At 30.0% G+C, this 13,669-nt stretch overlaps 2 protein-coding genes across 2 annotated transcripts in view; one reads left to right on the plus strand and one right to left on the minus strand.

The window, feature by feature from the left end:
- Positions 1–2,128, minus strand: part of LOC118185541 (annexin-B12-like) — a 57,928-nt gene extending 55,800 nt beyond the window's left edge. The window contains exon 1 of the mRNA XM_085817461.1: positions 1,974–2,128. The gene's annotated coding sequence lies outside the window, so the exon portion shown is untranslated. The remainder of the gene's footprint in view (positions 1–1,973) is intronic.
- A 5,594-nt stretch (positions 2,129–7,722) lies between these two features.
- LOC146997365 (uncharacterized) overlaps positions 7,723–13,669 on the plus strand; it is a 73,296-nt gene continuing 67,349 nt past the window's right edge. Inside the window, exon 1 of the mRNA XM_085817467.1 lies at positions 7,723–7,799. The gene's annotated coding sequence lies outside the window, so the exon portion shown is untranslated. The remainder of the gene's footprint in view (positions 7,800–13,669) is intronic.

Genomic DNA, 13,669 nt, shown 5'->3' on the forward strand with positions numbered 1-13,669 from the left:
TGTTTCCAATACCCAAATTTTGGGCTGATAATTTCTCTCTCTTAAAATATTTAAATAAAGAGAATGATTCATTATGCCATCAATAAATACCAAATTACCTAGTCCTGATGCTGTCATGCCCCCCCCACACACACGCAAGAACACCACCACCATCCTTAATTGTTCCAACTAAGTTCTTAGAACAAAGTTCCTCAATTTTTTCTTCTCATTTTCCATACAGATATACCATCGGAACCAAAAATGTTAAATTTGCCTTTTTCAGCAAATATTACATTATTCCAGTACATTTCGGGTGTATTTATCCTTTATTTTGCAAATGAAAGCCTAAGCTTTCTGTTTTTTTCACTAACAATTTTTTTTTACAGGCAGAAAGCCCATGTAATCCAGCTTCTCTGAGAACTCGTCGAACAGTTTAAGGTGAAATTGAAGTAGAAAACTTTGCATTAAATTCTGCACAAACTTTTACAGCACTCAAACGTGGGTTTTTTACAAATTTTCTAGTAATAAATCTCTTATCATGCTTAGTTAACTTTCTCGGTCGACCTTTTCTTACATTGTTTTCAATCTGATTTTCTTCTTTAAAGCGTTTTATCACATACTGCCTGTCGAATGAGATAAATTAACTAATTTAACGATATTTCGAATTGATTTACCACTACTATGGTGAAAAATTATCAATTTTTGAATGCTGTTTGTAATTTCTTTACGACTGCGACGCATTTTTCAATAATAAATAAAATATTATGAAATAAACAATAAAAAATTAAAGCAAACAATTTTTTAAATGCCACCACAATGCAAAAATTAAAAAAAGCGACAAACGATAATTCTAATTTTGATTTTATCCAAAAAATATTTCAGTGTAGAAAGACTTTTGTGAGATAAAATGTTTATCATTTTTTTATTATTAATTTCTTAAAAATAAAGTTTCACTATATTTAAAAAATATTTCATGTAATTTTGTTCGGAACAGATTATAGATCTTATTATTAAAATCTCATTCAGAAAGTTTACTTTTAATTAATGGATAGAGCCCTACTCAATGAAAATAATAAGTATACGGACACTTTTGGGAGCCACTGTATATACATAGGAATTAATTCTAAAATATTCCTCATGTTTTATATGCTTGCTTCCATATACTTATTTACTTACTCATTTAGCTTAATTGCATTTATTTTATATCCTACTAAGGAATATAATTTTAAAATTACTCAGCTGGTTGGTTAATTAATTTTGGAAAAATATGCAAGGCTTAGCTGCCTTAAGAGCAGATGCATTCAGGAGGATTTTCTGAAAAAAACTGATTCATATTCAAATTACACAAAAACTCCCAGCCTATTAATTTGCTGGAAACCAAATTCTGTTAGTGATTACTTTTCTCATTCACTTTACCTGATTTCATCCCTCATTGATTTAGTTACCAGTGCACCTGAAAATTGCTGGGCTATATCACAAGATGTTGATTAAAATATAAAATGCACAATGTGGTAAAAATACTTGGGGTGGCCAGAAAAAATTTGAAATGAAGAAAAAAATTACAGTGCTAGAATTTGGAAATAATATTTAACAGAAAGCATAAACTGAATTTATAAAATCAAAATTATTCGTTACTTCAACAGAATATGAATCTTACACTGCATAAAATAAACAAATTCACTGCAAAATTTAATTAAAAAAAGGTCTTAGATTTACTTTAAGTATCATAAATAATTAAAGTATTTGCTATGACGATGATCATTTAAATAATACAAATAGTTTACATGTCGCATAAACACTGCAATATTTTTTAACAACCAGATTTTCTTATTTCAGCTGTACAAATCTCAGTTATAAAAGATTTGTGGAAATTATTCTGACGCAAATCTATCATGTTGGAATATATTTCAAACTTTAAATTTAATAAATGTGGATCTTAATAATCCTTTTAAGTTATTAACTAGCTTTATTTTAAAAAACTGAACTTGCCTTACCTATACATAAAATCCAAGTTATTAATTTACTTTAAAGATAAAATGATGTAACCGGAAATAACATTTTAAAACCTCATGATACTAATGAAATATTAAGCGCCAAATTTCAAAACATGTTTATTTTCAATCAAACCTGCAAAAGAATATGATTACGATGTTGCACGATATCTATCGGTTTTTACGATGAGAGAACTTCAAAAATGTAGATATGTTAATAATGCTTAATATAGTATTATACTGCCCATATTTGAAGCTGATAAAGCCAGTTTTGAATTTTAAAAAAATATGGAACAACCTATTTTTTGTTTGTTTGTTAATCGAAGTATTTCGAAAATTTTTAAAATCAGCAGCACTATAATAATAGTTTCATACTAAATACATGTCTGCTAATCAAGGAATGCATCTGTCTTCTCTTTTCTGCAAGCATGATTATTTATATTTTGAAGCGAAAACGAATAGTTGATTTTTATTCAGATTAATAATTTTAAGTACAATTTAGATACTTTTTATTTTAGAGAAGCATGAAACATATGCGGTAAACGTAACTATTTTTCGAGCTTTTAAAATGAATTTAACACATAAATTTTCCCATCCCTATGTCATGTACTAGAAATATAATATTCACAGAAATCTTAATACTCCATTTATCCATCAAGGAAAAATGCTAGTCCTTTTATAAAATTATGTCGATTTTTCGCGCCCTTCGTTACAAAAGAAATAAAATAATACTGCAACTTTTTCTTTCTCAGACGACAAATTTTAAATCCGGTATACTATTGTGACTTTGTTTAGAGCTAAACAGTTTATTAAATGTGTTGCATTAAAGTGAAATGTTGTTGGAGGATTTGAAGACGAAATAGAAACGAAATTCAAGACTAAGATTTAACCAGAGAAAATGGAAACTAGCAAAGACAAATTAGTTGAAAATAAAAAACCCAAAGGATGTGTTAGCGATCAACAGGAAGAATATTTTTCTGAAGAAATGAAAATGGATTTGGACATAACAAGTGAAAGAAATTTGAAAGAAGTAAACATTATTGTGACTGAAGACGTTTTAAAGAACTCTTTGCAGCAGAAGAAGACTATAGATAAATTTCTTAATGAAGATAAACACGAAATAAAGCTAGAGAAAGACCGTGACAAAATAGAAACTAGCATAGACAAATTAACTGAAAAGGAAAACCGCAAAGAATGTGTCAGTGACCAAAAGGAAGAATATTTTTCTGAAGAAATGAAAATGGATTTGGGCGTAACAAGTGAAAGAAATTTGAAAGAAGTAAACATTATTGTAACTGAAGATGTTTTAAAAAACTCTTTGCAACAGAAGAAGACCACAGATAATGAACAAAAACACGAAATAAAGCTAGAGAAAGACCATGACCAAACAGTATTGGAGAATGAAACTAAGAAATTCCAAAATAAAAATTCTAACTCCTCTAATCCGAAAAAGGAAACACCTACTATAAAAAGTGATATTAAAAATGTAAAAACTGAATATCTGAAGAAGAAATCCTATGATCCCTTTGAAGTGCTTGTTCCACTGATCGGTAGACATGTCATTAAAGCCCCTGATTGTAAACCATTTACTAAGAACTACGATTTAGCAAGAGAAAGAAATAGAATGAGACATGAAGCTGAAAGGAATAAGATTCCAAATATAGATTATAAAGAATGGAGAAAAATACGAAGTTCCAGAACGGATGAAGAGAAAAACTTAGAGGAGAAGAAAAGACATAAGAGAGCTGTAAGAGAGGCTTATCATATCACCGCTATCGCTATTGCAATTTTAAAAGAACTGAAAAAGGAAAAATTTAATGAAAAGCGTATTATTAATCTTTTCCGATGCTTTTTGAATTCCAGTATGTCGCCTTTGGGTTTAGTTTATTCACCGCATTTTGTGCACACAATGATGCTTTGCCGTGGATCCGAGAATTTTTCTCCTAAATTACGAAAAATAGCTAACGAGTGCTATTTAACTTGTCATGTCATGTTCCCATTACCGGAAGGATACAATTTTGAGACTGTGTATACATCTGATTGTATTAAATATATTCCGGAAGAGTTTGACGGACTATTAGATATGCCTCTAGATTATGGCGACTACGATGACTCATCTGACGAATCCCTTAATGACAATTAAGGTAATGAAAACAAACGGTGACAAAGATTATTATAAATTTATTAGCGTATTTAATTTTTTCAGATTATTTATTTAAAAATGTCTGAAAATAAATTCAATTTTAAATTCTTTTAGACCATATACTTAAATTAACTGAATTTTTGAAATCCGACTTTAGAATAAATTAGTATCTAAACATGAATGCTTAGTATACAGTGTTACTTAAACTGCCGAATTCTCCTAAAGACAGTTTAAAATTAATAGTACTTTGGTTTTCAACTTATTTATTGCAGTTTTCTATTCATTCTCACTCTTAATTAACAGAATGAGTTTTAAAACATACTATACTAAAATTAATTGAATTATCTAAATCTATGTACTTAAATAAATTGAATTATCTATCTTACTATACTTAAATTATTGAACTATTTATCTTGTTAAACTTAAGTTATGAAATCATTTATCTTACTATACTTAAATTAATTGAATTATCGAAATCTCAGTTTTAAATAAATTAGCATAAATATTAATCAGCGATCTTCTTTTATTTAAGACTGTCTTACTATATCTAAACATGAATGCTTAAAATAAAATATTACTTTAACTATGGAATTGTCCTCAAGATAATTTAAAAATTAATAATACTTTTGTTTTCAGTTTTGTTGTTTTTAAAAGAAATTCTCATTTTTATTTAACAGAACGAAGAAAAAACACATCACAGAAGAAAAAATGACAAAAAAAATAGTCTTCTATAAAAAAATTCAAATATTTAAAAATATAAGAAAATTCTTTATGAAAAATATAAAAAAATGAATTAGTGTAAGAAATTTTAAAATAATAAAACGTACGAATATTAATTTTTTTCCTTAGATAAAAATAACATCTATTGTTGTCAATTCATAAAAAATCATTACTGTTAAAAACAAAATGTAAAAAGTATTAAAATATTAAAACGATATATTGTTATCTGAATTTAAGAAAATATAAGTAGAGGGTTACAAAGCACACGTGTCCATGTAATTTCACCTTAAGCATATGATTTTATTTCAAATGTAGTCAATAATGCAGAGGAGAAATAGAGTTAAGAGTTCTGAAGTCAATATATTTATTTTATTAATCACAATCATGGTTTAAAATAACACTTGTTACAAAAAGTTATTAATAATTATAGACAAAAGCAACTCATTAAATGATTCACTCTTAACTCTGATGAGGTGATTTTTTACTTTTCTACATCTAAGATAAATGATTAAAGTCTTATTGCATTGTCGATTCGCTCTCATATTTCTGACTTTTATTTGCAAAAGACAGAATTTTATCCCTACTTGAAAATACAAATATTTGTTACAAATATTTATAGCAAATAAAGTAATAAACAGTGGCTAGCAGAAATTAAATTAAGCGTTAAGAGATAAATAAAAATATTGATAAGTAAGGTAAATTAATGATAAACGTGTAAAGAATAAATTAAACTAATGTAAAAGAAGTATAAAAATTAAGTGAATTAAGGAAAGATATGAAAGGTAAATAAATAAATGCTATCTCGATATGGTATATATAAAAATAAAGTAATCTTTTGATCAGTATTTTACGCTATCAAATATAGATTTGATCGTATAAAATATTGATTGAACATGTTTAAAATTGTTTTAAAATTTCGGCTTCTGATCAATTCAAAGTCTTTTTAACTGGTTGAACAGAATTCATAAATGCACAATTTTCTAAGGCATATCGCATTTTTTTCGTGGAGACTTTTACCATCTTCTTAAGACTTTTCGCCTAGAAAAACAGAGGAATTTTCCTGTGGGTACCACATGATTTTCCTGTACGAACTATTAATTTTTTCTTTTACTGCTCTTCATTTAAAATTAAAATTTCATTGAATTATTCTAACTTGAATAGCCGATTCCTGAAAGCAAGTTGAAAATGACATCAAAAATTGAAAATTTTGAAATTAAATATCCCGGTGAATTTTTGTCATACAGGAGTCAAACTTCTTCTAATTTTGTTTTTTCATAACGAGTATAATCCCACCAGCGGCCGAGCGGTAAAGTCGCTGAACACTGGTAGTTCGGTCCGAGGTTCGAATCCCGCGAACGGGCTGGCTGCATGGGCGTTTTCGTGGTTTTCCCCATGTGTAACGTGTATACGAGCCAGTTTCCCTTAGAAAGTCTTCCACGAAGGCTTCCCTCCTCTTAGGCATATAGCCCTCGAGGTTTTGCCATAATCACACACACACACACATAACGAGTATAAAACTTTCCTAAATGTAAGTATCAGAACCGGGAGACCGCATTAAAAGTTACAGTTCATTATTTGTCCAAAATTAAAATTTTTTAAAATTAAGTTTGACAATGCCAATACATGAACATTTTCGTCATTTGACACACGTCTATAATTGGAAATATATGAATACTACCAACGATTGCGAAAAGGGCTCAGTTCTACCGAATGCAATGAAAAAGGAAGGTGCGCAAATAGTTGGTATAGCAGTTTCATATGAAAAATTTCAGGGTTCTACGGCCAATCCTTTTTGAGTTATGCGAGATACATGTATACGTACGTACGCAAGCTGTCACGAAAAAAATCCGTTTTAAAACCATTTTAAATCTTTTTTACAATAGGTTTTGGTAAACGTCTTTTTTTTTATTCTGTCCGTTCATACAGGTGGCATGCAAAGAAAAATAATCGAAATGGATTCAAGAATGGTCAAAATGGGTATTTCCGTTTAAATATTGTGCTTAAAATTTGCAACAACATTACAAACTGACAGTCAATTTTCAAAGACGCGTAGGTGTTTAATGAGGGGGAATGTTAAGCGAAAACAAGAAAACTGGTTAATAGATGTTTTTAATGTCAAGGAGTGTAAATTCTGTTTCAATGCGATTACTCGAGTTCGATTTACTGAATATTGTTCTAGCAACAAAATTCTCAAGATGTTAACTTTGTATTGGATTTAGATATATAGAAACGGCTTTTCAAAGAAGTATTATGAAAGATAACTATTTTTAAATTGTCATTTGAGACAGATACACACACTTAAGAAATCAGATTCCATATGACCTTTTGGATATATATTTTAAGATAGGAACACCTTCTAATTTAATATTCCATTTTAAGCTCCTTGTTATGATTCGTTGTCAGGCATTTATCATCTATCCGGTATGGGTTTTCATTAGATCATCAAGTTTCAAAGGTGTTGCTATTTCATATGGCCTTAAGATCTTTGCTTTGTCACCTTTGTCATCATATAAATATATATAATGACAATATATATATATATATACTTGATAATTTTTGTAAGCATGACATATATATATACATATATATATATATATATATATATACTTGATAATTTTTGTAAGCATGTACATCATTATTGCCATTAATAAAAAATATTTCTAACAACATATATTGGATAAATAAGGATACATGTAAATTTTGTGCCTTTGTGTAGAATATCTAACTTTTCTCAACTTCATATGTTCTTCTAATACTTTTCGAAAGAGTTCTTTATCGCGTATTTGGGTACGATAGATATTCAACTTATCTGACACTTAAGAATGCAAAGCGAGAAAGAAAAAAATTAAACAGCTGTTAAACTTAACGATTTCTCATGATTCTGATAATGATACACAACATAAAATGATCATTTTGTTTTGGTCCCTAAATATTGTTCGTCAGTTGTACAAATCTTCTCTCCCAAAGTAAGTGATTTTTTTTATTTAAATAAAAACAAGTTCATTTTTTAATCATAATTTTCTATAATATTCGAATTCGAAGTTCAGGTTTTGAGCGTGAAGGAGCAGTTGCCCCTCGCTCCCTATTTTTAACTTAGCTAATTTTTCGCTAAAAGGGCTCAGTTCTACCGAATGCAATGAAAAAGGAAGGTGCGCAACTAATTTGTATAGCAGTTTCATATGAAAAATTTCAGGGTACTGCGGCCAATCGTTTTTGAGTAATGCGAGATACATGTATACGTACGTACGCAAGCTGTCGCGAAAAGAATCCCTTTTGAAACCATTTTAAATCTATTTTACAATAGGTTTTGGTAAACGTCTTTTTTTTATTCTGTCCGTTCATACAGGTGGCATGCAAAAAAATCATCGAAATGGATTCAAGAATGGTCAAAATGGGTATTTCCGTTTAAATATTGTACTTAAAATTTGCAACAACATTACAAACTGACAGTCAATTTTCAAAGACGCGTAGGTGTTTAATGAGGGGGAATAATATTCTTATTCGAAGTTCAGATTTTGAGCGTGAAGGAGCAGTTGCCCCTCGCTCCCTATTTTTAACTTCGCTAATTTTTCTTTTCCTTTGTGTTTCATGTTTGATCAGATAGCCTGGCTCAGTAAAAGTAGGCGGCCAGTGTAACTCTGATTAAAAATCCGGTTATAGCCACATGCAGTGCTGATAAGGACCACGTGTTTCTGAGATTCCTTCCCCTTTATTTTTCATCTTTCTAGGCATTTCTTTCTCCTGATGAGGAGGAACCTTTAGCTGCCCTCGAAATCGATTGAGTTGTTTCAATATACTTACGCTAAATACAAGGTTGTTTTTACGATTTTGGTTACCTAAAATGTTCTAACTAATAAGAATGAATACTTTTTAAATCAAACTAGGACATTATGCTTTTTATGGTTATGTGTTTATTAGTTACGCTTAGAGTTTGTGCCACCAATTACCTATGTCTTAAAATATTAATTTACATTTAAACACTTACAATACATGCTTAGTGCGAATGCACATATTTTCGCTGAAATAGGGAAAATGGTTTTCCCAATAAAATGGAGTTTTTTTTTTTTTTTTTTGTGTGTGTGTGTGTTTTGTTTTTTATACTATAGACAGAATTAACACATTTGGCTTGTAATTAACATATTTGGAAGACTCAGTGTGATTCATTTGCGGATAATAAATTATTTTTATCTTGTGAAAAATCAATCAGCTGTTTCTCATTATATATCAATAAAAATTAATAAATAAAAAAAAATCTGAAAAGTTTCAGATTTTAATTACGTCCAAAGGGGCGTTTTTGTTCCCCCCCCCGTAGAGTGTTCTCATTACTCCGTTTTAAATCGCTGACCTTGTTAATCCCAAAATTCGTTAAAGTTTTACAAAATATGAAATAGATAATAAAACAAATTCCAAATTTCAAATTTGGGCTTTCAGATGCCCATATTTGCAGTAGGATTACGTCATTCAAAATTGAATGTCTCTAGGTACCGTTGTTTTATCACAATGCGAGAAACATATATACATTTATGCATGTTCTGCATTATTTAATTTCTTCAAATATAATACAAGGCGATAGTATTATAGTATTTGGTGGCAACGATTTGAAAAGTGATTCAGCCTTTTAAAGTTTACAGCGCAAAATCGCAAAACGAAAACAATAGTTTAATAACTTAAAACAATAGTTTAATAATTTAGTAATAACTATTGTTTTGGACCAAAAACAACTAAAAACAAAGTTCCTCTTTAGACTAAAAACGGAGTTCGCTTTGGTGATTAAATTACACTTTTTCGATAAAAAAGATGGTTAACTTTAGATTCATAATTGTACTATACATTCTTTTACAGCTCATCAACCAGTAGTGTGGATAAAATCACTGAATTAATAATTTCTTCTGGCTCTTCAAATCTAGCTGCATAAGAACTTCGGAATACTTCTATGCGAAACGTACAAATTGTTCTACCTCGGATAGGCAATCATTATTAACACTTGGTTCTTTTGCAGTAGGGTAACAGATAGAAAAAACACTTCTGAGAAGGTTCAATACTTTTATTTCTTAATTTAAGGCCTACGAGTGACCGAGTGAATTAGACCGCTGAGGGTAGCTCGACTTCGATTTATGTCCATAAGCGGGATGATTGCAGGATGCATGGATGTTTTTGAGGTTTTTCCAGTGTATAATGTAAAAGATGTGGATCTAAGTCCTTGGACTGATAGATATAGGGTAACTTACCGTATCTGTGAATATGAAGTTATGAGAATTATAGTTAATCTAGAAAGAAATAAGGCGACTATAGTTATTGTATGGATACACAATAGTTACAGAGCAATTTTTGTTCTGTTATTAAAAGAAGGTTGGTTTATTAGATTACGGCCAAGCAATTGAGGGCTATCTGCCTTAAGGGAGGGATGCCTTCGCGGAGGACGTTTTTAAGAAAAATTGGCTCGTATACACATTACACATGGAGAAAACGACGAAAATACCCATGCAGCCAGCCAGTCCACGGAATTCGAACCTACCTCGGACCGAACTACAAGTGTTAAGCGACGTTACCGCTCGGCCGCTGGTGGGCTATTAAAAGAAGGAAACAATATAATAAAATCAAAGCTATTTTTATAAATACAATCGTATCTCCTATACACCAGTCTAGATTGCCTGTTTTTGTTTGTGCGAATAATCGTTACCGTTGCTCATAAAATGACATGGGCTACTTAGCAAGACCTCGAAAAGCGTAGCCTTCTTAAAGTACACGAGCTTCGCGTTTCGTATGTATTGTCGAAATCATTTACTTATTTAATTAGTTATTCATTAAAAATAGTTTAGAACCCAATTCTCACGTGCCACTGTGCCATCATTTGCCAATATAAGATCAAAAATAAGAAAAATGTACCTGTATGGCATATTTAAGTAATATAATATACTTTGAAATCCATAAATTCTGCATTCAACTGGTATTAAGAGATCTTCAACAAGAAAAAATAGTTGGATTAATTTAAATGCTTTATCAATTAAGGGGAAAAAAACATATGGCAGTATTTCAGTTTAAGGCTTATTATTTCCGATATTCAGTTCTGTCTTAATGATTTTGATTTCTTTCATCCAATAAATTCATTAAACTATTTTACTAAAAGTATATGCCATGTTTAAACCTTTTAAAAATATCTGATATCAAATTTTTATTCTTGTCATCAGTTAAAAGATTTTGGTGATCAAAAACAAACAAAAACTTTTCGGATACATTTTGGAGTTCGTATTTAAATCAGTTTGTTTCAGAGTGCATTTGCGGTTAGGAAAGGTACAATTCTAGAATAGGTTATTTATTGTAGTAAAGCGTATATTAAGAAAAACCTCAAAACTTCTGTTTAAAAAAAATTGTTAAATATTTTGATATATCAAGAAAACTTCTATCTTTTGAGATCATAGCTAACGAAACAATTTTATATAAAATAAATCTATTTAACTTATTGTCCTATAGCCCAATCGTTTTGGCTATCAAATCACAGTCCAGTGTTCGTGGATTACCATGTTAGTAGTCTATGCGGGTAGATAAATTGTCCGCTCTGAAAACTGTTGCGATTCTACTTCTCCCAAAACCTTAAAATTATAGCAACTCATAACTAATCATTGCAACAAAATTAGCAAATATAATTAATACGCGTACTTCTTACTAATAGTAACATTTTTACCGTCAATATCATATATCAGTATGACATTTATGGTAAAAACGTGCACCATTGATATCATATATCAGTATATGACATTAATGGTAAAAATGAGTATCATTAATAGCATACTGATTCAGTAATATCACATATGATGCTTCCAGTAATATCATATAACTTATAAAATTAAATATAAGAAATACATGCCTATAGTCTGTTACTTTAAAACAGGAACTTTACTAAAATAGGAACTGTTACTTTTAAATAGGAACCAAGGTTATTTTCCACTTCCCCATTTCTCGTAAACATGGGAAGAACAGCCGCGGAGAAAAGGTCGAGAAGCTTTTAATTTTTTCCCCCGATTTATTTCTGTTTAGCGTGTTTCGCTTCATGGAAAGCACGCTAATGAATGCTGAATGTAATTACAGTCTCGGGTAACATGGAGAAAAAAAATAAATTCTGTGCGTGTATTCTTTGGGCATTTTTTATGTATTCCAAGCGAGGAATCTGGCCATGCAGAGTTTGGGAGGTCTTAACTTGGCTTTTCATTTACTACAGCAAGGACTTTTATGTTATGTTCTATAACACGTTTGTTATTTATCTCTGAAGTCATAGTAAATTGAAAGTTCGCAGTAACTCACACTACTAAGGACCCATTGCCTCTTCGCATAGTGCGATTGCTCATTTACTGTAGTTCTTTCATGTTTCGCATTACGATGCAAGCTTACATTTAAGGATTTCTTTTGACTGAGGATTATTTCCATGATCGAACATTCCTGCCAAACAATTGCTACATGTTGACCTCTTTAAATGCTTTCCTAGTTTACCAACTACGTTTTGACTTGGGCAGATATTAATTTAACATATTTAATTTAATATTGGATATTTTTTTTTTGTTGCACAGATCAAAGTCATGCAATGTATGAACGTTTCTTTATTTCTAATAACTGCTATTTCACTGCTTCTTGGAAGCAGTCCAAATTTTTGTCGCGTGATGCAACTGTAGAACGCAGAATATGTTATTTATACCATCTGCAGTTCTGAACTAGAAATTTCAATGAGCAGGTGGTTAACTTATAGAAATGAATCAATGTTTCGGGAATTTTTATAAAAAGACTTTCAGAAATAACAAAACTTTGAGGAGACTTCCACTGTAGTAAATAGAAATCTTTGCCACTAGGAATCTGCAGAAGGAATTTTAAAAGTAGTATCAAGCAAAAATTGTGATAATGTAAACAAAAGGCTTTATAAACCTTTACTGGCCATAAATTTCATTTTTTTGTGAAACTTTAGAAGAACAAAGTGTAGAAACATTTGCAGGATGATAATATAGCACAATTTGCCTACATTTTTGAAGTTAAATAGCTGGATCGTATCTTTGGAATATTATACCAGATTTCAATCAGAAGTAAACGGGGAGAGAAGGTTATTTAATGAAGAATATAAACTGCTTTGTAACTTAAAATTCTTAAACTTTGAACAATCCTCGTAAAACTCATAAAAGAATTTTATACCAATGCAAACAACGTTGCATACTTCCATGCAATATATAAAATATATTTTTCCAAATATAATTTTATATAAAATATAATTTCCAAATATAATTATATTTCCAAATATAATTTTATATAAAATTGTAAGCTCTATGCAACGTCATATTACGTGTATTTTTACACCAAGGAACACATTTTTGATTGTTCAGAACTTATCTTTACGCTTACCACGTTTCACGTTAATTCCTGAGATCAAGTGTTATATTTTCAGTTCTCGAATTCAGACCCTTGCAAAATAGAAATGAATGCCTCTTCATTTAAGAGAAATATTTGTTCCAAGCCTCCACAAGCGACTACAGGGAAAAAACAAAAGTGCACAATTATTTTTTTGAATAATAAAACAGTTTCTTTATTAAATGAACGTAAAGTCTCCATGAAATGTAAATTTATGATGTAAAAGTCTTATAGAAAGTTTTTTTTCCTCTGATATCTGGCATTATTTTTTTAAACAGTTGGCTTTAAAATTATGATTTTAAAATTATAACCTTGAATTTCTCAAAATTTATTCTTAAACTAATAGATCTAGAGTATCTGTTGAAACTATTAAATTGGAATTTTAAAACGAAAAACAGTTTTTTCCTCAAATTAGAATGACTTTCACTTTTGGACATTGACTAGCATCATC

The sequence above is a fragment of the Stegodyphus dumicola genome, chromosome 5 (assembly GCF_044657685.1).
Source record: "Stegodyphus dumicola isolate Sdum_Otavi_A_Nest chromosome 5, ASM4465768v1".
Taxonomy (NCBI): domain Eukaryota; kingdom Metazoa; phylum Arthropoda; class Arachnida; order Araneae; family Eresidae; genus Stegodyphus; species Stegodyphus dumicola.